The sequence below is a fragment of the Hordeum vulgare genome, chromosome 5H (assembly GCF_904849725.1).
Source record: "Hordeum vulgare subsp. vulgare chromosome 5H, MorexV3_pseudomolecules_assembly, whole genome shotgun sequence".
NCBI lineage: Eukaryota > Viridiplantae > Streptophyta > Magnoliopsida > Poales > Poaceae > Hordeum > Hordeum vulgare.
The window spans coordinates 358,323,392-358,345,802 of NC_058522.1; the positions used below are offsets into that span (position 1 = coordinate 358,323,392).

At 42.9% G+C, this 22,411-nt stretch overlaps 1 long non-coding RNA gene across 1 annotated transcript; it reads right to left on the reverse strand.

Moving 5' to 3' along the window:
* Nucleotides 1–4,985: 4,985 nt before the first annotated feature.
* LOC123396069 lies at nt 4,986–9,083 on the reverse strand. The gene is made up of 3 exons (XR_006609890.1): nt 9,047–9,083; nt 8,499–8,529; nt 4,986–5,117 (listed from the first exon to the last, which is right to left on the reverse strand). It is a non-coding gene; the product is annotated as an uncharacterized LOC123396069 (long non-coding RNA).
* Between the last annotated feature and the right edge of the window lie 13,328 nt (nt 9,084–22,411).

The following is a 22,411-nucleotide window of genomic DNA, read 5'->3' on the forward strand; positions in this document are numbered from 1 at the left end:
TTTTGTGAAAAGATTGTCGAGGTTTTCATGGATGACTTCTCCGTTTACGGGTTTTTGATGATTGCCTCAGCAACCTTGATCGAGTCTTGCAGAGATGTAAAGATACCAATCTTGTCTTGAATTGGGAGAAGTGCCACTTTATGGTTAATGAAGGCATCGTCTTAGGACATAAAATTTCGGAAAGAGGTATTGAAGTCGATAAGGCTAAGGTTGATGCGGTCGAGGAAATGCCATACCCCACATATATCAAAGGTATAAGAAGTTTCCTTGGTCATGCTGGTTTCTATAGGAGGTTCATTAAAGACTTCTCTAAGATTTCTAGGCCCCTTACCAATCTCTTGCAAAAGGATATTCCTTTTGTCTTTGACGATGATTGTGAGGAAGCCTTCGAAATACTTAAGAAGGCCTTGATAACTGCACCTATTGTTCAACCACCTGATTGGAACTTACCTTTTGAAATCATGTGTGATGCTAGTGATTATGCTGTTGGTGTTGTTCTAGGTCAAAGAGTTGATAAGAAGTTGAATGTTATTCACTATGCTAGTAAAAATCTAGACAGTTCCCAAAGAAACTATGCTACTACGGAAAAGGAATTTTTAGCAGTCGTGTTTGCATGTGAAAAGTTCATGTCTTACATAGTTGATTCCAAAGTCACTATTCACACTGATCACATTGGTATTAAGTACCTCATGGAGAAAAAAGACGCTAAACCTAGACTTATCAGATGGGTTCTCTTGCTACAAGAATTTGATTTGCATGTTGTTGACAGGAAGGGTGCTGATAACCCAGTAGCAGATAACTTGTCTAGGTTGGAGAACGTTCTTAATGACCCACAACCTATTGATGATAGCTTCCCTGATGAGCAATTGAATGTCATCAATACTTCACGTAGTGCACCGTGGTATGCTGATTATGCAAACTATATCGTTGCCAAATATATACCACCTAGTTTCACATACCAGCAAAAGAAGAAATTCTTCTTTGACTTGAGACATTACTTTTGGGATGATCCTCACCTTTATAAGGAAGGAGTAGATGGTGTTATTAGACGTTGTGTACTTGAACATGAACAGGGGCAGATCCTACAGAAGTGTCACTCCGAGGCCTACGGAGGACACCATGCGGGAGATAGAACTGCACACAAGGTATTGCAATCAGGTTTCTATTGGCCCACTCTGTTCAAGGATGCCCGTAAGTTTGTCTTGTCTTGTGACGAATGTCAAAGAATAGGTAATATCGATAAACGTCAGGAAATGCCTATGAATTATTCACTTGTCATTGAACCATTTGATGTTTGGGGCTTTGATTATATGGGACCTTTTCCAAAATCCAATGGGTATACTCATATCCTAGTTGTTGTTGATTATGTCACTAAGTGGGTAGAAGCTATCCCCACTAGTAGTGTTGATCACAACACCTCTATCAGGATGCTTAAAGAAGTTATTTTCCCTAGATTTGGAGTCCCTAGATATCTAATGACAGACAATGGTTCACATTTCATTCATGGTGCTTTCCGTAAAATGCTTGCTAAGTACGATGTCAACCATAGAATTGCGTCTCCCTATCACCCTCAGTCCAGTGGTCAAGTGGAGCTAAGCAATAGAGAGATTAAACTAATTCTGCAAAAGACTGTCAACAGGTCTAGAAAGAATTGGTCTAAGAAGCTCGATGATGCATTGTGGGATTATAGAACTGCCTATAAGAATCCCATGGGCATGTCTCTGTACAAAATGGTGTACGGTAAAGCATGTCATCTACCTCTTGATCTAGAGCATAAAGCTTATTGGGCAATCAAAGAGCTCAACTTTGATTTCAAACTTGATGGTGAAAAGAGGTTATTTGACATTAGCTCGCTTGATGAATGGAGAACTCAGGCATATGAAAATACCAAGTTGTTCAAAGAAAAGGTTAAGAGGTGGCATGATAAGAGGATACAAAAGCGTGAGTTCAATGTAGCTGATTATGTCTTGCTATATAATTCTCGTTTAATATTTTTTGCAGGCAAGCTTCTGTCTAAATGGGAAGGTCCCTATATTGTTGAGAAAGTATATCGTTCCGGTGCTATCAAGATCAACAACACTGAAGGTAATTGTCCGAGAGTGGTAAATGGGCAGAGAATCAAGCATTATATCTGAGGTACTCCCATAAATGTTGAAAGCAACATTATCAATACCATAACTCCTGAGGAATACCTAACGGATATTTATCAGCCTGTTCCAGACTCCGAAAACGAAGAGGTATGTGATTCGGTAAGAAAACAGACTCCAAAACTTTTCCAGTAAGAATTTTTCTCCGTTTTGGAATATTTGAAAAAATAGAAAAATTGGCAGTAGTCCGGAAAGCGCGCGAGGAGGTGACAAGCCTGCCAGGCGCGGGCCCACCCCCTGGCCACGCATGGGGGTCTTGTGGCCACCTCGTGTGCCTCCCGGACTCTGTTTTCGTGCGGAGTACTCCTTCTGGTCTGAAAAAAATCATTATATATTCTCCCGAAAGGTTTGACCCTCGTATCACGCAAATTTCTCGTGTTTTCGTTTCGAGCCTGTTTTCTGCCGCAGATTTAGAGCAAGATGTCATCTTAGGAATCTGTGGGGGAGAACAATCTCCCTCAAGTCTATGGAGAAGTAAATGCTGATTTGAAAAGAATGGAGGTCATGGAGGCCAGGGAAAGGCTACCTAAAGAAACCAAGGGCAAAACTAAGGAGAAGAATCAGGAGTGGGACGAAGTGCAATCTGTGCTCAACAAGGAAGAAGTTGAAGAAGTGGATTTTCTCCAACCCTACCTCCACCTACTGTCTCCATCCTTGATTGAACTCTTGAGGTTTTGTGAAACAACTCGTGCTCGCAATACTTATCTCACTCGTGAAGTTGTTTTGCCGGAGAAACATATCACAGATCTCCAAGGTATAAATCAAAGATTGATGGCTCTCTTGGAATCAAAGGACAGAACAACTCCACCACCATCACCTCCAAAGGAAGACAACTAAGCATGGCTATGGGCAATTCCCTTGGCCTGTGCCAAGCTTGGGGGAGTTGCCCCGGTATGGTATCACCATCACATATTTTGCTTTTACATTTGTTTTAGTTTGTTCCTTTTCAGTTTTCTCTTTCTCTAGTTGAATAAAGGTCTTAGTGTTTTAGGCTTGAGTTTTACTTTGTGTCACCCCCGATGTATTCGAGCTCGTGAGCCATATAATAAAGAGTGTCTTAGTTGAAGGGCATTGCCTCATGCGATGATCAAAAGAATGAGAAAAGAACAAAAGCATGAAAGATCATGTAATGATCTTATGGGAAGTGATGGCTTCACATATAAAAAGAATGATGATTGAAACTTGTTGAGGGTAGAAAAACGTAGACCTTGGTCATTGTTGCAATTAATAGGAAGTGATAAAGAAGGAGAGGTTCACGTATAAATATATCATCTTTGACACCATCTATGATTGTGAACACTCACTAAACTATTACATGCTTAGAAGTAGATGTTGGACAAGGAAGACAACATAATGAATTGTGTTTGCTTGGTTCCGAACAATGTTATATGCTTAGAGATTCCTTAGCATGTGACGATTGCTTCCACCTCATATTAGCCAAAACTCCCACACTAAGTAAAGATACTACTTTTGCATCCATAAACCTTCAAACCAGTTTTGCCATGAGAGTCCACCATACCTACCTATGGATTGAATAAGATCCCTCAAGTAAGTTGTCATCGGTGCAAGCAATAAAAATTGCTCCCTAATATGTATGATCTATTAGTGTGTGGAATATAAGCTTTGTACGAACCTGTGATGAGGAAGACATAAAAGCGACAGACTGCATAATAAAGTTCTTGATCACAGGAGGCAATATAAAGTGGCGTTCCTCCGCACTAAGAGGACACGCATCCAAACCTCAAAAGCGCATGACAACCTCTGCTTCCCTCTGCGAAGGGCCTATCTTGTACCTTTACTTTTTGCCCTTGAAAGAGTCATGGTGATCTTCACCAATTCCTTGTTTCGCCTTTATCTTGGCTAATGTCATATGCTTGGGAAAGATCTATATTCATATGTCAACTTGGAAGTAAGTATTCATGAATTATTATTGTTGACTTTACCCTTGAGGGAAGCAGTTGGGAGGGGAAACTATAAGCCCCTATCTTTCTCTGTGTCAAGCTGAAACTTTGATCTCATGAGTACCACGTGAGTTGTAGAAATTGTAGAGAACGAAAGGATGATTGAGTATGTGGATTTGCTTTACAAGCTCTTATTTGACTCTTTCTGATGTTGTGATAAATTGCAATTGCTTCAATGACTAAAGGCTATCGTTTCTTACTTCTCGGAAAGGTTCTTAATCCATACTTTACACTACAAGGAATATGCTAATACACGACGCTATATTTTCGTTGCTACATCATCACGGTTTTTAGTTTACGACGATCTCACGACGAAAAACCAAGCGTCAAAAACGGAGCGTCACAAATGAACAGCACCGACGTTTTGATCGAAATCGTCGTAACTTCTACGACGATTCCTGGATCGTCGTAACCTTTACGACGATCCTAAATCGTCGTTGACAATATAACCCAGTCCTACGTGGCAAAGTTACGACGAAATCAAAACATCATAGTTGAAATCAGCCCAACCCATTTCAATTGATCACATGGGCTGGTTTTATTTTTGGGGGCTTTTCTTATTGGGCTTCTTTTTGGGCCTTACCCTATTTACACCCACTTTAGTATTTTTTTTTCAAATTTTTTTGTATCATTATAATTTGGGCCCTGGCCTTTTAGTGCCCAAATACATTTGGTCCAGTTTCAGTTTTGGGCTTTTGAATTTTAGTTTTGGGTGTAGGACCCACTTGTCATGTTCTTCTCATAATTTGTCCCATATGTCAAGAAGTTCTGGTCAGGTTTTCATTTCACACATTCTCAAATCGCATACGATATGAATATTTCAAATAGAGCAGAAAGGACATGTGAAATTCATCAAATTAACACGAAGGTAGCATATTACAATTTTTCCAATCTATTACAAAGCAGATATGTCTATTATTACAATATATAATATGCATTCTTGGATAAGTAGAGCTTCACACAATTGGCTTCAAGGCTTCGCACTTCAACTTTCTTAGGCCTGGAGGTCCTGTAGAAGAAACAACCATATTTGTAAGAGCTACAAGATACAGATCAAGAATAGAAACAAGGCACAAAAACAAGCAAATCCATGGCGGAAACCTTGAAGCGACAAATGTTTCTGAACTCAGATGAGAGAAGTTTGAGTCTAGCCAATTAAACCAACTACCACAGATGTAACCTATAAAGATGGACTGAACAATAACAATACAAAAAATGACAGCTGAATTATGAAGAGTCCTAAAATTGACCCCTTTTGGCCTTAATTAATTGTGTGAAGCTGAAATGATTAATATAAAGTAAGATATACCGGTATGTAGGCAAAAAATGTAATTGAATGACCTATACTTGAATAACTCAAAAAAGAAGGCAGCATCAAATACTATAGTAATTATTATTGGACATGATATAATAAGGTACTCTCACTGGTTAAGGTACTCTGCAGTACACGTACGTCGTACCAAAGTATGCGTCCAGACAGTAAGCAGACTGAAAAGACCTCGATGACGCCTAGAGGGGGGGTGAATAGGCTATTTAAAAACTTCTTCAGATTTGGCTTGAACCTAGTGCGGAAATAAACTAAGAGGGTACTTGTCAAGCACAAATCCTAAATGCACTAGGCACTGCAACGTGTATCAACAACACGATCTACCAAGATGGACACAATGCAGTTACTAACAAGCACAAGTAAGTTACACAAACTTACTTGAGCTATATCACACGACAAGTAGGTAAATAACACAAGATACCAGATCACACTATATCAACACGATGTATCAAGGGATGTAAGTATGAACGTGTGGATATAGAGGGTATGCTTGAATGATTAATCTTGTACAAGAAATAGCCAACACAATATAATGAGCACAAGCAATATGCAATGTATGTATGCTCAAATAACACAAGTAAACCACAAGTAAGGAGTTAGGGTTAAGGATAACCAAGGTCACTGAGACGAAGATGTATCCCGATGTTCACTTCCTTGGAGGGAAGCTAGTCACCGTTAGAGAGGTGGATGTTACCACGAAGGCACACCAACGCCACGAAGGCTCACCCTATTCTCCCTTTGAGATAACACCACGAAGGCGTTTCTCAACCACTAGTGGTAAGCCTTTGAGGTGGCTTCCAAACCCTCACAAACTTTTCCGGGGGAAATCACACGAATTGATTCCTCTCCGAAGAACTCCTACCGCCTAGGAGTCTCCAACCTCCAAGAGTAATAAGATCACAGGGAATGCTCAAAACTTGCTCAAATCACAAATAGCTTGGGTTGAGAGAAGGAGAGGGAGAAGATCTATCTTTTGATTGGAACAACTCTCAAAGGGGCTCACAAATGCTCTTGGGATCTAAGATTTGGAGTGAGCAAATGTGTGTGAGGTGGAAGTGTGTTCTTATGAGGATAAGGCTGTGTTGGGCAACCCTCTCACGAAGTGGGAGGGGGGTATTTATAGTGGGGAGAGAAAAAGAGCCGTTGGGGACACTTTAAGTCACACAGGGTCCGGACATCCGACAGTTGTCGGAAGTCCGGGCGTCCGCGAGGGGTCGGACGTCCGACACGGGTCGGTCGTCCGAGGCATGTAGATACGACTGAAACTATTTTGAATAAAAGAGTGACCGGACATCCGACAGGGGTCGGTCGTCCGAGGCCTGTAGGTGTGCCTAAACATATTTGAATTCATCAGTATACGGACATCTGGAGTGGCCCGGAAGTCCGTGTTATACAACACAAGTTCCACTGGTGGTGGCTTCCGGATTTCCGATGGGTGTCGGACATCCGGTGCTCGGGCATCCGGAGGAAGCCGGATTTCCGAGATATAGTGCACACATTCTACTGGTGTTGACCTCCGGATTTCCGGAGCTTGACCGAACGTCCGGCCCTCGGACGTCCGGAGGTAGCCGGAAGTCCGAGTTAAATGGCTCTGATTTCTCTGGTATAGGATGCCGGATTTCCGAGGTAGTCGGTCGTCCAGCCCTCGGACGTCCGGAGGAAGCCGGATGTCCGAGGCACTGGTTCTGTTCATAGATAACAACAAAGCAATGGAGATGTGGTCTGAGCAGAAAGTGAAGTTGTAGGTTGAGCAAGTTCATCGCAAAACCTGTGATCCCCTCTTAATAGTGCGGGATCCCTGAGGACTCAAGAATCATAAAAGAGTACTGATGATCCATACTTGAGTGTATACTTTTATTCGCTGATCATCACTCCGCACCACTAACGTCAAAGGAACTGATACCTTTGAGTTAGCCCTTTCACCTAAGCTTGATGTTGTTGTTCCTTCTTGGCTCAAGTTGAAAGCAGGACATGATGAAGTCTTCAAGTAGCTTTCCCATACACAATGTGGAAAGACTAGCTTATGTATTTATCTTCATTTGTCCACCATGTGAACATCCACAAGAATCAAGCATGTAGTGCTCAAGAATGCTTATCTTGATCTTGTCCTGTCCACCATGTGAACATCCACAAGAATCAAGCATGTAGTGCTCAGGAATGCTTATCTTGATCTTGTCCTTGTTAGCACATGAGATTGTCCTTATCAACACATGATCATTGACAATAGTTTCGATGATATATTCGTGCTGATCCACTTTTACTTGCACACCGCAATCTTGATGACGATCACCACTTGACGTCATCCTTCATGGGTTGTATGAGATCTTCCTTTTGACGCAAGCCCAATGGAAACACACCTAACCCCCACATAGGAGTCTCACAAAGACCATGGGTTAGTACACAAACACGTAATGTACAATGCTTACCGTACCATGAGATCACTTGATCCCTCTCGGCACATCTTATACGCTTGTGTGTTGATCATCTTGATTTACTCTTTGTCTGAGATCTTGATCAACCTAGTGTTTCTATGACCATTCTTTGGACAATAGCTTGAATAACATCTTGGTCAACATATAAACTCCTTGAACCCAACAGATGGACTTCAAGAAGTGCCTATGGACAAATCCTATAAATATAACTTAAGGCAACCATTAGTCCATAGGAATTGTCATCAATTACCAAAACCACATATGGAGATATATTATGCTCTAACACAGACACAATTAGCTAGTCTTGTACGCACATTTTTCCACATGTATTTATAATAATTATTTTTTAGTAATATATGTTGCCAATGCTATGTATCACTAATTCAGTCCAACTAAACCGACAAATGCTACGGGCAGAAGTCCCATCAGCATCACAAATCAGAAGAACATACCCCCCTAAGTCTGAACAACTAGTCCTCGCTTGCGACTACCCAGATGATACAATAAAACCCATGCGATTTAGTATGATAACAAAGTGCTGGTTTGACCGCCAACTCAAAAGAGCAATTAATTTGTACACTATCTGACACGCAAGTGAAAGACCACTAACAGATGCTCTATCTAACAGTACCTCGGTGATGACACACTCTGGAGCCAAGTTCCTCAAATGCACAAACAGTAGTGTATGGAAATCTGAGTTCAAATGCTACAGGAGTAACCAGTTTTTTCAGTGTGTAAATCATGTGTTGAACAAAGCATAATAATCATAAACAAACAGAACTACTGCAGATCCCATTGCAATGTCTAACAAGTAGATTAGAAGTATCTCTGCTACTGTACTAACCTCAAATGAGAGGCGAACCTATTGCTTTAAGTTAAGCCAAATGTGAGCTAGTAGTGAGTGCCAAGTGCCATCCAGATTGGAAACTACTGTAACGACTTTCATCTACAATGGAAACTGATACATTTTGGCATCAAGATTTCTTCTTGCCAAAATATGACAGCAAGCACTGCCAAGACATGATCCCCACATTTTTCACTCGCAGCAAAAGTGCAAAGCATGCTATCACACCAAATAGACAAATCAAGAAACGCCTCCTATCAAGTGCAAAGCATGCTATCACACTAGAAAGATTTGGCAACAAATCACAAGAGAGCGAGCGAGCAGTAAGATCATACCCGTTCCTTCCTATGCATCGCCTCTCGCGCGCGCAAACGAGTTGAACTGCGCAAGAGGAAACCAAGAAACGCTCAGGAACGCACTCCAGTCCAGACGAGTTGGGCGCCTCCCTCGTCTCCGCCACCGCGGGTCCGGCTCCATTGGAGGGGGCGTAGGAGCGCTCATGGGCCGGTTCTTGGTCGCGGCCGTCCTCCCCCGGTTCTTCTGCTCCTGAACCGGACGGTTCCATCACGAATCTGCTAGCAGCAAGTAACAGAATAGCACAGTTTAGATCATAGCAAGAAACTTAACTCAGTTCAGATCATACTTATCGGAAAACAGTAGCAGATTGAAGGCAACATGAAACTAGTCATATGAAACCATGTAGAAAACACTACAATGTAATACTGTTGTAAGGTCATATCAGCGCTAAATCAGCACCATGCTATTATGTAGAGAAAATTATATGTCCCCTTTTATCTCAAATAGACCATGGAAGTTCCCTCTTTAATGTATTACTAGGCCTAGGACTTTTATCTAAGACAGATATCTATCTCTATGCTTGCTTCTTTTAAGCTAAGCTAAGCTAAGCATAGATGGACGAGGGAATGAGCATTCCATATTTTATTCAAAAAGGAAAAAAAGTAAACAAGATGTCCCAGTCTACCACACATTCCTAGCAGGAACATACCTAGAGGTTTGATGGACCAGCTAAAGAGCGACAGCGAAAAGAAAGCAGAATACACACAGCGCACGGGCTGTGAATACATCTACGACATCCATCTCCAAAATCATGGAACCAGGACCAAACTTCTTACTGAGCACTCGGCCCTCTAGCATATTAACAAGCATTCGAGATGATAGATCAGGATGAACTTATTGTCGAAATACTTGACAGGAGATTCACTACTGACTATCAACAGGGATCCATTTCCCAAATGTTCATAGGCTTCCGTTCGAACCGACGGTGAAGATGAAATGTTAATGAAATGGTACAAACACATTATATGACACCAAACCAGCAAGCCACACAAACATACCAATGGAACTGCAGCATGTCCAAGGCAGTGGCATCCATCCTCTTCCGAGACCTGTTGATGTTCTCCTCAACGTAGCTTCTTGTCATCTTAACCGGCGGCGGCACCCACTTCGTAAGCCTGCACAGGCAGCTCAGCAGCAGTCAGAGGACACCAGCAGCAGCAGGAAAATCTGCTACGAACGCGCCTCGGTGGCACCAAATCGCTCGCTCACCCCCTGACTTGTTCCAGCATCTCGGGCGGGCGCTCGCACCGGACTTTGTTGATGAACATGCCTAGCCGCGACAATGTACTTCATCCCGCGCTTGTGGATCTTGTCGAGGAACGCCAGCAGCTTGGGGCGTGGGTAGTTCACCGGGCTGAGCGTGAAGTCCTTCCTTGCGTCCATATGGTCGTCGTCGTTCCAGATCACGTCGAGGGGTATCTGCGCGCTCCGGTAGTTCTCCACGACATCCTCGACCACTGAAAGGTTATGGTATCCCCACCTGCATTGGTGGAACCCTATAAACAAGAGCAAAAAACAGTAAGAGGTTTGCAGATTACAGTGAGGGAATTCAAATACTCTGTTCTGGATGCGTTAAAATTCAAATGGTTGCAAGGTAAAAAATAATAAGAGTATGATTTACAAAACAATTGGACCACATGTAGGTACTGTACATGATAACTGCTAGTATGATTTATTGTTGTTGGGTATTGTCTTCTCAGGTCTGTTGACCATATTCAGAGCAAGTGTTGTTTTGGTTTTTGCAGCGACATTCTCAGAATCACGAAGGTGAAATGTCAGTAGAATGTAAGTTATGTCTACCAGTATCACAGTGAGAGACGGCCAACGCAACAGTTATCTACTTAGTACAAAGATTCATAACAGAGATATTCAAGATGGTCTCAAATTAGTGCGAATCCAGAAATTGTTGCTTTTTTACAAATTACAGAGAATCCAGAAATTATGGTCTCAAATTATATATGGCCGAGTGATCATGCGAAGTAGAACATTTAGTACTACTGAACCTGACTCAAATGAAAATACCTCATAGTTTTTCTTTGTTAGCTGCTCAAGGAATGGAGATTTCTCTAGTTGTTCCTTGCTGCTTCCTGTAAGGTAGAAGATGTCCTTCTGCCCCGACTTCATCCTTGAAATATACTCATCAAGGGGGACAAGTTTACCATCTGACTTGGAACTGAAACAGACAAAAGATCAATTATGTGCCCGAGTGTATAGAACTACAACATTAAAAACTACAGTAATTTAGTTGACAAGTACACAATACCATGGTTTTAATTTAATAGAGTTTTTTAGAGTATTCAGAATACAGAGCAAGTGTTTGGCTACAACACAAAATGCAGCTCAGTCGGTACTACTTTATGCATGTGCCTTTGAGAATGATTGGGTGGAACACAGGTAAGTAGTACTATACACAAAATCAGATGGAACTATAGAGGAACAACTCTGCTTCCGTAAGCCCCTCTGATGCTTCCAATCACACAACACAAAATTTTACTGCTCGGGGCCTGGGTGGACCTTCTACCCGACAAAATCTTAGCCATTACATAGCATTTGATGCTTCCAATCACAGAGCACAAATTTTTTTACACAAGCGCTACTCCATCTCAGCATGGACTGATGGACTGAAACAGACGGCAGATAGAAAATTCCCACTCTAAAAGGACATACGCCGAACTACTTGGAGATAGAAAACAACAAGAATCAGATTACTTCTTATGTCAGGACGTACACTCTAGTGATATGTCCGGTCTGCAGCCTCCACAAAAACTGAACACCAATTTAACAATCTGGGAAGAATAAGGCGAAGCAAAACGAAGTGAAAAATAACTGAAGTTGAAAGGATTAGGATCGGGGCTGCTCACCTCCACGAGTGCTTAGCGACAGCCATACTGCTGCTGGCAAAGGGGGGCACACAAGTCACCGCAACCCACCACAGCGCCGCCGCCTGCTCCCCCCACCCCCATCCCCCTGAATCTGTAGCGCCGCCAACCTCGATGCCGGGCGCCGCTCACCACGCAGCACTCCTGCCCGTCGACAACCGCCACACCCTCGAGCCCACCAGCCGCCGCATAGCACAAAATATTCGCCGTCGAATCTGGAACAGATCACATCGCCTGAAGGGGGAGGTGGGCTAGCTAGTCCCACGACCAGCTAACCGCCAAATCCGGTCCAAAAATGATGCTTTGAAGTAGTAGCAAACATTTTGTGCTTGCAGCATAATCCAAGAAAAGCATCTGCAATACCGAAACTACTGGTGTGAACAGTCTGATTGATATTATACTGTCTGTTATATGCCTATATATCCATGAAAGGCACCAGCTATTAAGTTTCTCTGGAATGAGGTCATGTCATGATTTTTAACATGGGATCTTGCTGGTACTCCGAATAATGAAGCCAAGAGCTCATTAAAATAATGGCACATTGGAATATTCTGCCACTTAACAACGTACACTCCAGATGCTAATCCATCCATTCCCATGATTCCATGAAAGCAATACATACACTAGGACAAAAAAGCAGGAGGAGATCACAAGCCGCAATGCTGATAGCTCTTTTCCTAGGAGACAAGGACTTGTTCATAATTAATTTGTGACATCCATAAACTAAAGACAGGGTATTCCATTACATGATCTGGTTCATATTAGTCCAAGAAAAGCATCGCCGATACCGAAACATCAGGTGTGAACTGTCTGATTGATGTTATACTGTCGGCTATGTAAGCATGAAAGACACCAAATATATTAATTAAGTTTCTCCGGATTTTTAATATTAGATCTAGCTAACACTCCAAAGCATGAAGCCAAAATCTCATTAAAATCATGGCACCTGGGAATATTCTGGCACTAAACAATATGCACCCCAAGATCCTAATCCATCAATTCCCATGATTCCATCAAAATTAGCAATACACCCGGGTAGATCTGATCTCTGATGCCCCACCCAGGTCCCGAGCACCAGGTCCAGCTCCAGGAAGCCCCTCTGCTTGCTCCTGTACATTAGAATGTACGCACGCACGCAACATGGCCCCTCGATCAGCAACCGTGCTCGAGGACCCGTAAGCTGTAGAGGAGATGGGGTAGGAGGAGACGCACCTGTTGACGAGAGGGCGATGGCTCTCGTCGTTGGACATGTCGATGCCGGTGCTGGTGGTGTTCTGTTGGGTGGAGGCGGTGATGCGGGGGGGAGGAAGAAGCTGGGCAGAGCTGGAGCATTGTGCCCGAAGCCCTCGGCCATATGCACGGGACGGGTGCGCGAGGATGCTCGTGCTCCTCCCGCTTCTCCTCCAGAGGCCTCCTCCTCAGGTCGCTGCAGGGCATCCCGGCCATGTCGTGGTTGTCGATGGTGGGGTGGGGGCGGCGGCAGATCGAGATCTGAGGGAGGGAGATGGGGATCGAGGGGAGGGTCTGGCACCTTCGGGAGGAGGAATGCGATGGGAGGTTAGGGTTTGGATAGGTGGCCGCGGGTGGATGGATAGATGGATGTGGGATGGAGAGATGGATGGATGGATGGTGGATGCCATGTCACCGATCCGTGGGAAGGGTTCTGAGTGTTACGACATTTTTATAATCGTCGTAAAAGTTATGATGATCTCATTTTATGTGGTTACGACATTTTTGACTCACGTCGTCGTAATTTATATGTAGATTTGATCCCCTCAAACGGTTTATGACAATCTCGGATGAAATCATCATAGATTTATGACGAATTCATCAACGACGTCTTAAAAAACATCATGTATGAGCATATTTCTTGTAGTGTTACTTTGTGAAGGAATTGTCACTTTAGCATGAGAGATTATATGTTGGTATTAATGTTCTGATCATGATCATGATGTCTGCATGTTCATATCTTGTTTTGTCGACACCTCTCTCCCTAAACATGTGGGCATGTTTATTGATCTAGGCTTTCGCTTGAGGACAAGCGAGGTCTAAGCTTGGGGGAGTTGATACGTCCATTTTGCATCATGCTTTCATGTTGATATTTATCGCTTTTTGGGCTGTTATTTCACTTCACGGTACATTACGTATGCCTTTTCTCTCTTATTTTGCAAGGTTTACATGAAGAGGGAGAATGCCGGCAGCTGGAATTCTGGCCTGAAAAAGGAGCAAGTTTGAGATACCTATTCTGCGCAACTCCAAACGACATGAAAATCAACGAGGATATTTTTCGGGATTTATAAAAAATACTGGGCCGAAGAAGTGCTAGCAGGTGGCCACAAGCCTGCTAGGCACGGCCACCCCCCTTGCCACGCCTAGGGGGCTTGTGGGCTCCTCATAACCCACAAGTATAGGGGATCACAACAGTTTTTGAGGGTAGAGTATTCAACCCAAATTTATTGATTCGACTCAAGGGTAAGCGAAAGAATATTCTCAAGTATTAGCAGTTAAGTTCTCAATTCAACCACACCTGAAAGATTTAGTGTCTACAGCAAAGTATCAGTAGCAAGGTAGTATGATAGCAGCAGTAGCAACAGTAACCAGTAGCAACAAAGTAACAGCAGTAGCAACAGAGTAACAACAGCAGCAGTGACAGCAGTAGCGGCAAAGTAACATAGCAAGGACCAGTAGGAAAAACTCGTAGGCATTGGATCGGTGATGGATGATTATGCCGGATGTGATTCATCATGTAACAGCTATAACACTGAGAGATAAGTAACACCATGGCGGAGCTCCGAGGGGCTCACAAGCCTGCCAGCCCCGGCCAGGGGTGTGGCCGGGCCTGGTGGGCTTGTGGGCTCCTAGCTCCGTCCCTCCAGTTGATTCTTGCGCCAGTATTTTTTATATATTCCAGAAAAATTCCTCATAGATTTCCAGGTCATTACGAGAACTTCTATTTCTGCGCAAAAACAACACCATGGCAATTCTGCTGAAAACAACGTCAGTCCGGGTTAGTTCCATTCAAATCATGCAAATTAGAGTCCCAAACAAGGGCAAAAGAGTTCGGAAAAGTAGATACGATGGAGACGTATCAACTCCCCCAAGCTTAAAGCCTTGCTTGTCCTCAAGCAATTCAGTTGACAAACTGAAAGAGACAAAAGAAAAACTTTGATGAACTCTGTTTGATCTTGTTGTTGCAACTATATCTAACTCATATCAATGGCATAATCAACTAGTGAGCAAATAATAATAAGTCTCAAACTTCAACAACTTCAATCAAAACAATCATGAAGCAGTACGGACAGATGGTATCTCACTAGCTCTTTCTGAGACCGCAAAACATAAATGCAGAGCACCTTCAAGACCAAGGGCTGACTAAACATTGTAATTCATGGCAATGAAGATCCAGTCAAAGTCATACTCAACATAGTTAAAAGCAAAGCATAAAAATGATAGAGGTTCTCTCTAATTGGTGCTTTTATAAGAGGAGGATAACTCAACAGGAAAATAAATAGACAGGCCCTTCGCAGAGGGAAGCATTGATTTGCAGAGGTGCCAGAGCACAAGCTTTGAAAACAGAGATAATAATTTTGGGTGGCATGCTTTCATTGTCAACGCAATGACTAAGAGTTCTCACCATCTTCCACGCTACACATGCTATAGGAGGTTCCCAAACAGAAAAGTAAAGTTTTGACTCCCCCACCACCAATCAATCACACTCCACGACTAGCCGAATACTCGGGTGCCGTCCATACCAACATCAATCCAGGGGAGTTTTGTTTGCAATTATCTTTTCGATTTGAGCATGGAACTGGGCATTCCAATTACCGGCCCCTTTCTCGTGAATGATAGTGAATAAACACATATCGAGGATAACATGCCTAGCATGGAAGATATTTATAGCCCCCTGTCACCACATGAGCGGTTCGGGCATGCAAAACAGATTATTTCTTGAAGATTTAGAGAGTGGCACATGCAACTTTACTTGGAACGGCAGGTAGATACCGCATATAGGTAGGTATGGTGGACTCATATGGAATAACTTTGGGTTTACGGAAGTGGATGCACAAGCAGTATTCCTGCTTAGTACAAGTGAAGGCTAGCAAAAGACTGGGAAGCGACCAACTAGAGAGCGACAACAGTCATCAAAATGCATTGAGATTAACCAACATTGAGTGCAAGCATGAGTAGGACATAAATCACCATGAACATGAATATCATAGAGGCTGTGTTGATTTTGTTTCAACTACATGCGTGAACATGCGCCAAGTCAAGCCACTTGAATCGTTCAAAGGAGGATACCATCCTATCATACTACATCGCAGTCATCTCAGCATTCATGTGGGCACCCAAGACAAACCATTATAAGCTCCTAGCTAAGTAAGCATGGCATAAGCAACTATGATCTCTAAGTTGTCATTGCAAACATGTTTCTCTCACAACAAAGCTGAATCAGGCGCAATGAGCTAGTCATATTTACAAAAACAAAATAGATCGAGTTCATACCAGCTTTTCCAGGCTCAGTCACTTCATCATATATCGTCATGATTGCCTTTCACTTGCACGATCGAACGATGTGAACAATAGTAAGAGTGCTCGTCCATTGGACTACGCTGGAATTTGCACGCAAACACAAAGGAGAAGACAAAATAATATGGCTCTTTAACAGATAAGCAGATATGCATGCGAGAGCCACTAAGCATATAACCATGATCTTCTACCTTGATCCAAAGAAAAAGAAAACTATTTACACGGGAAAGCTCCCAACAAGCAAAAGAAGAACAAGAAAATCTTTTTGGGTTTTCTCAAAATAGACAGACACACGAAAAGAAAACGATAAAAAGAAAATAAACTAGCATGGATGATACAATGGCAAAGTGTGAACACCGACGAACAAAGTGAAAGCATAAGCAAGAATGTAAAGTCGGCGAGAAACACGTACTCCCCCAAGCTTAGGCTTTTGGCCTAAGTTGGTCTACTCCCATGGATGGTCCGGGCGATATCCAAAATCATAATGGGGGTTGTACGGGAGCGCTGCAGCCACTGCCTGATTAGTTGCCTCTCGGAGAAGTGTAGCCTTTGCCTCCCTCTCATACTCCTGTGCCTCTCCTCTGGTTATGTAATATCTCCGTTTTACCTGAAAGTCAAAGAAGGCAGGAGCAGGAAGGGTAATATGGAAAACACGCTGCCGGTTAAATATTAAATGGTATAGGAGGGATTCATCATCCCTCTCAAGGAACTCGTAGCGTGTCAAAGCGACGCGGTCAAGGAAAGCTATATGGAGCGGGGGATCTCCTTCATGGATGGGTACTCCAAAGAAATTCGCTATGCGAGTGGCATAGATCCCACCAAAGAAATCCCCTTCATTAGCATTATTATTCAGCCTCCTTGCTATTATAGCTCCCATGTTGAAGCTTCTATCACCTGTTACTGCACTCTTAAGAATACTAAGGTCTGGTGCGCAGAGATGACAATGATCAATCTTGCGATTCATGCATCTGCTATGAAGAGGGCAAAGTAATGCAAGGCAGGAAAATGAATGCTCCCCATGGTAGCCTGCGAAATATTTCTAGTTTCTCCCACAGTTATACTAGAGAAAAAATCTCTAACCGAAGATTTAGGAGGACCATTGAGCCTACCCCAAATAGGTATCTTGCAAATTCTATTGAAATCCTCTAAATCCATGGTGTACGAATTGTCATAGAGATCAAACAGTACAGATGTATTACGGCCAACTAAAAATTTGAATCTACGAACAAAAGAGGCAGTGAGCGTAACATACTGTTCACATTTATCGGAGATGAATTCTTCGAGTCTGACATTGTGAACAAGTGTATCAAACTCGTCTTTGAAACCTGCCTCAATCATGAATTCATCAGAAGGCCATTCAGATGGTTGTACCGGTGCGTTCCTCGGTTGGTAAGGATCGGGCTCCCGAATCGCAAGACGGGGACCTCTCCTGCTTGGGGAACTACCATGATAGTTTCTCCTGAACATCTTCCTTCTCTGAAATTTTCAGTGACCCAAAGGAAAAGTGAACAAGGCTCGACTAAACTCGTAGCAACTACTCCCACAAGTGCCTAGAGGCCATATTACGCATCAAAACTACTTGGGACCAGCTAAAATTAGCATGCAAAGCTCAAGAACATGGTCACCAAGGCAGCAAAAATATGTGAAGTATAAGGCACTAGAGAAAAAACTAATTGGACCAATGGAGGAGTCACTTACCAAGGAGTAATTTCCCGAAAACAGTTCGGAGAATGGTGCTTTGAGCAAGAAGATCGAAAATCCTAGCAAGAGGAGCAAGAACACGGGTTTGAAGTGCGAAATGAATTTTTCTGGAGGTAGGAGAAGTGGATGAGAGCTAGAATGAGTGGAGGGGGTGCATGTGGGCCCCACAAGCCTGCCAGCCCCGGCCAGGGGGGTGCCCGGGCCTCCTGGGCTTGTGACCCACTGGCGCATCTCCCAGACTAGCTATTCGTCTCAGTATTTTTCAAAAATTCCAGAAAAAATCATACTTGATTTTCAGGACGTTCGGAGAACTTTTATTTACGGGGTACGTTTCTACGGGACGCTAAAACAGAAAACAGGGAAAACTAAACTAAATCTATCATTTTTCTTCTAAACAACCGAAGGTGAAAGCTCGGAACAAAGGTTTGTGACTCCTCGATTCATCCATATCATGGTCATCGAAAGAAATATGTCGATGAGGTTGATCAAGTTTCCTTGACAAACTTTTTCGAATCGCAAAAGAAGACAGAGAATTTTCGAATAGTCACTAGGTCACCTCATTGGGGATGTGTATCTCCCCAACAAGCAAATCCTACTTCATCTTAACAGGAGGTATAGGGCATTCAAAGCTCCCAATAAGAATCGATGAAGTTTTTTCGATACCATTGATGCAATGTACTTGATATTGTTTCTTCGGAAAGTGCACCGTATGCTCATTATCATTGACATGGAAAGTGACATTGCCTTTGTTGCAATCTATAACAGCCCCTGTAGTGTTTAAAAAGGGTCATCCGAGGATGACCGCCATGGCATCGTCCTCGGGAATATCCAAGATAACAAAGTCTGTCAAGATAGTGACATTGGCAACCACGACAGGCACATCCTCGCAAATGTCGATAGGGAAAGCAGTTGATTTGTCGGCCATTTGCAGAGAGATTTCAGTGGGTGTCAACTTATCCAGTTCAAGTCTACGATAAAGAGAGAGAGGCATAACACTAACACCGGCTCCAAGGTCGCATAAAGCAGTTCTAACGTAGTTGCCTTTAATGGAGCAAGGTATAGTGGGCACACCGGGATCACCTAGTTTCTTAGGAGTTCCACCCTTGAAGGTATAATTGGCAAGCATGGTGGAAATCTCAACCTCAGGTATCCTCCTCTTATTAGTCACAATATCTTTCATGTAGTTAGCATACGGAGACATTTTGAGCATATTTGTCAAACGCATTTGCACGAAGATAGGTCTAATCATTTCAACGAAGCGCTCAAAATCCTCATCATCCTTTTTCTTGGATGGTTTGGGTGGAAAGGGCATGGGTTTCTGAACCCATTGTTCCCTTTCTTTACCATGCTTCCTAGCAACGAAGTCATTCTTATCGTATCTTCTATTCTTAGGCTGTGGGTTATCAAGATCAACAGGTTCAATCTCCACATCCTTATCATTGTTGGGTTGAGCATCAACATGAACATCACTATTCATATTATCATTAGGCTCATGTTCATCACCAGATTGTGTCTCAGCATCAGAAACAGAGACATCGTTTGACTCTCAGGTGTAGCAGCAACAGGGTTGCTAGCATGCAGGTTCCTATCATCTTTCTTCTTCTTTCTAGGATGAATAGGAGCATTAGTGCTAACTCCTTGAGAATCTTGTTCAATTCTTTTTGGATGACCCTCAGGATACAAAGGTTCATGGGTCATTCTACCGCCTCTAATGACGACTATGATAGAATTGCCATTGAACTCATTGAGCAAGTCATTCTGAGCTTTAAGTACTTGTTATACTTGAGTAGTAACCATAGAGGCATGTTTACTCAGAAGCTTAAGATCATTGATGTTTTTGTCCACACAAGCACTTAAATGACTAAGCATACGAGCATTCTGTTCCAACTGTCTGCTAACATAATCGTTGAAACTCTGTTGTTTGGCAACAAAGTTATCAAATTCATCCAGGCATAGGCTAGCAGGTTTATCAAAAGGAATATCACTCTCATCAAACCTACGCATAGAATTTACTTCTACTACCTGTATTGGGTTATCGAGACCATGGATCTCTTCGATAGGTCGTAGATTTTTTACATCTTCAGATCTAATGTCTTTCTCTCGCATAGATTTCTTAGCTTCTTGCATATCTCCGGGACTGAGGAATAGAATACATCTTTTCTTCGAAGTTGGCTTAGGAGGTGGTTCGGGAATAGTCCAAGCATTCTCATTGCACAAGATGTTATTCAATAGGATCTCAGCTTGTTCTACAGTTTGTTCCCTAAAAACACAACCAGCACAACTATCTAGGTGGTCTTTAGATGCATTGGTAAGTCCATTATAGAAGATATCAAGTATGTCATTCTTCTCAAGAGGGTGGTGAGGCAAAGCATTCAGTAGCTGGACGAGCCTCCCCCAAGCTTGTGGGAGACTCTCTTCTTCAGCTTGAGCAAAGTTGTATATTTCCTGCAAGGCAGCTTGCTTCTTATGGGCAGGGAAATATTTTTCAGAGAGGTAGTAGACCATATCCTGGGGGCTACGCACACAACCAGGAGCAAGAGAAGTGAACCAAGTCTTAGCATCATCCTTTAGCGAGAAAGGAAACAGCTTGAGGATATAGTAGTGGCGGATCTTTTCCTCACTAGTGAATAGGGTGGCTATATCGTGCAGTTTGGTAAGATGGGCTACAACCGTTTCAGACTCATAACCGTGAAAAGGATCAGATTCGACTAGAGTGATTAACTCGGGGTCGACAGAGAATTCATAATCCTTATCGGTCACAAAGATAGGCGAAGTAGCAAACTTCGGGTCATATTTCATCCTAGCGTTCAGAGATTTTTCTTTCCACTTGAGCAGTAATTTCTCAACATCATAGCTATCCTTACAGGCAAGAAAGTCCTCAGCTATCTCTCCCTCCATAACATAACGTTCAGGCATATCAGGCAATTCAGGCATAGGAGAGCTAGTTCTAGCAGGAAAAACAGCAGGTTCTACTTCAATAGTATCAACAACTTCAGAAGTATCATCACATCTAGCAGCAACTCTAGCAATTTGTGCACCAAGGAATGCACCTAGTGGCAAAGCAGTATCAAGCACAGCATCATCAGGAAAAGCAGTATCAAGCATAGCATCATCATAAGCATCATGGGCAGCAGAAGTAGCATCATCAATCACAGGCGACATATCAAGATTTCTAGCAGGAGGCGGTGTCTCAAACTTACTCATAACTGAAGGTGAATCAAGTGCAGAGCTAGATGGCAGTTCCTTACCTGTCCTCGTAGTTGAGGGCAAGACTTTAGTTCTTGGATCTATCGGATTCCTCATAGTGACCAGCAGACGTAAATCCCAAGTGGCTCAGAGAATATAGTTGTGCTTCCCCGGCAACGGCGCCAGAAAAAGGTCTTGATAACCCACAAGTACAGAGGATCGCAACAGTTTTCGAGGGTAGAGTATTAAACCCAAATTTATTTATTCGACTCAAGGGGAAGCGAAAGAATATTCTCAAGTATTAACAGTTGAGTTCTCAATTCAACCACACCTGAAAGATTTAGTGTCCGCAGCAAAGTATCAGTAGCAAGGTAGTATGATAGGAGCAGTAGCAACAGTAACCAGTAGCAGCAAAGTAACAGCAGTAGCAATAGAGTAACAGCAGCGGCAGTGACATCAGTAGCGGCAAAGTAACGTAGCAATGACCAGTAGGAAAAAGTTGTAGGCATTGGATCGTTGATGGATGATTATGCCGGATGTGATTCATCATGTAACAGCTATAACACGGAGAGATAAGTAACTAGCTCTCGTTTGTCAATCTAATGTAGGCATGTATTCCGTATGTAGTCATACGTGCTTAGGGAAAAGAACTTGCATGACATCTATTGTCCATCCCTCCCGTGGCAGCGGGGTCCTAATGGAAACTACGGGATATTAAGGTTCTCCTTTTAATAAAGAACCGGACCAACGCATTAACACTTGTTGAATACATGAACTCCTCATACTATGGTCATCTCCGGGAGTGGTTCCGGCTATTGTCACTCCGGGGTTGCCGGGTCATAACACATAGTAGGTGACTACAACTTGCAAGATAGGATCTAAAACACACATATATTGGCGACAACATAATAGGTTCAGATCTGAAATCATGGCACTCGGGCCCTAGTGACAAGCATTAAGCATGGCAAAGTAGTAGCAACATCAATCTCAGAACATAGTGGATACTAGGGATCAATCCCCGTCAAAACAAACTCGATTACATGATAGATC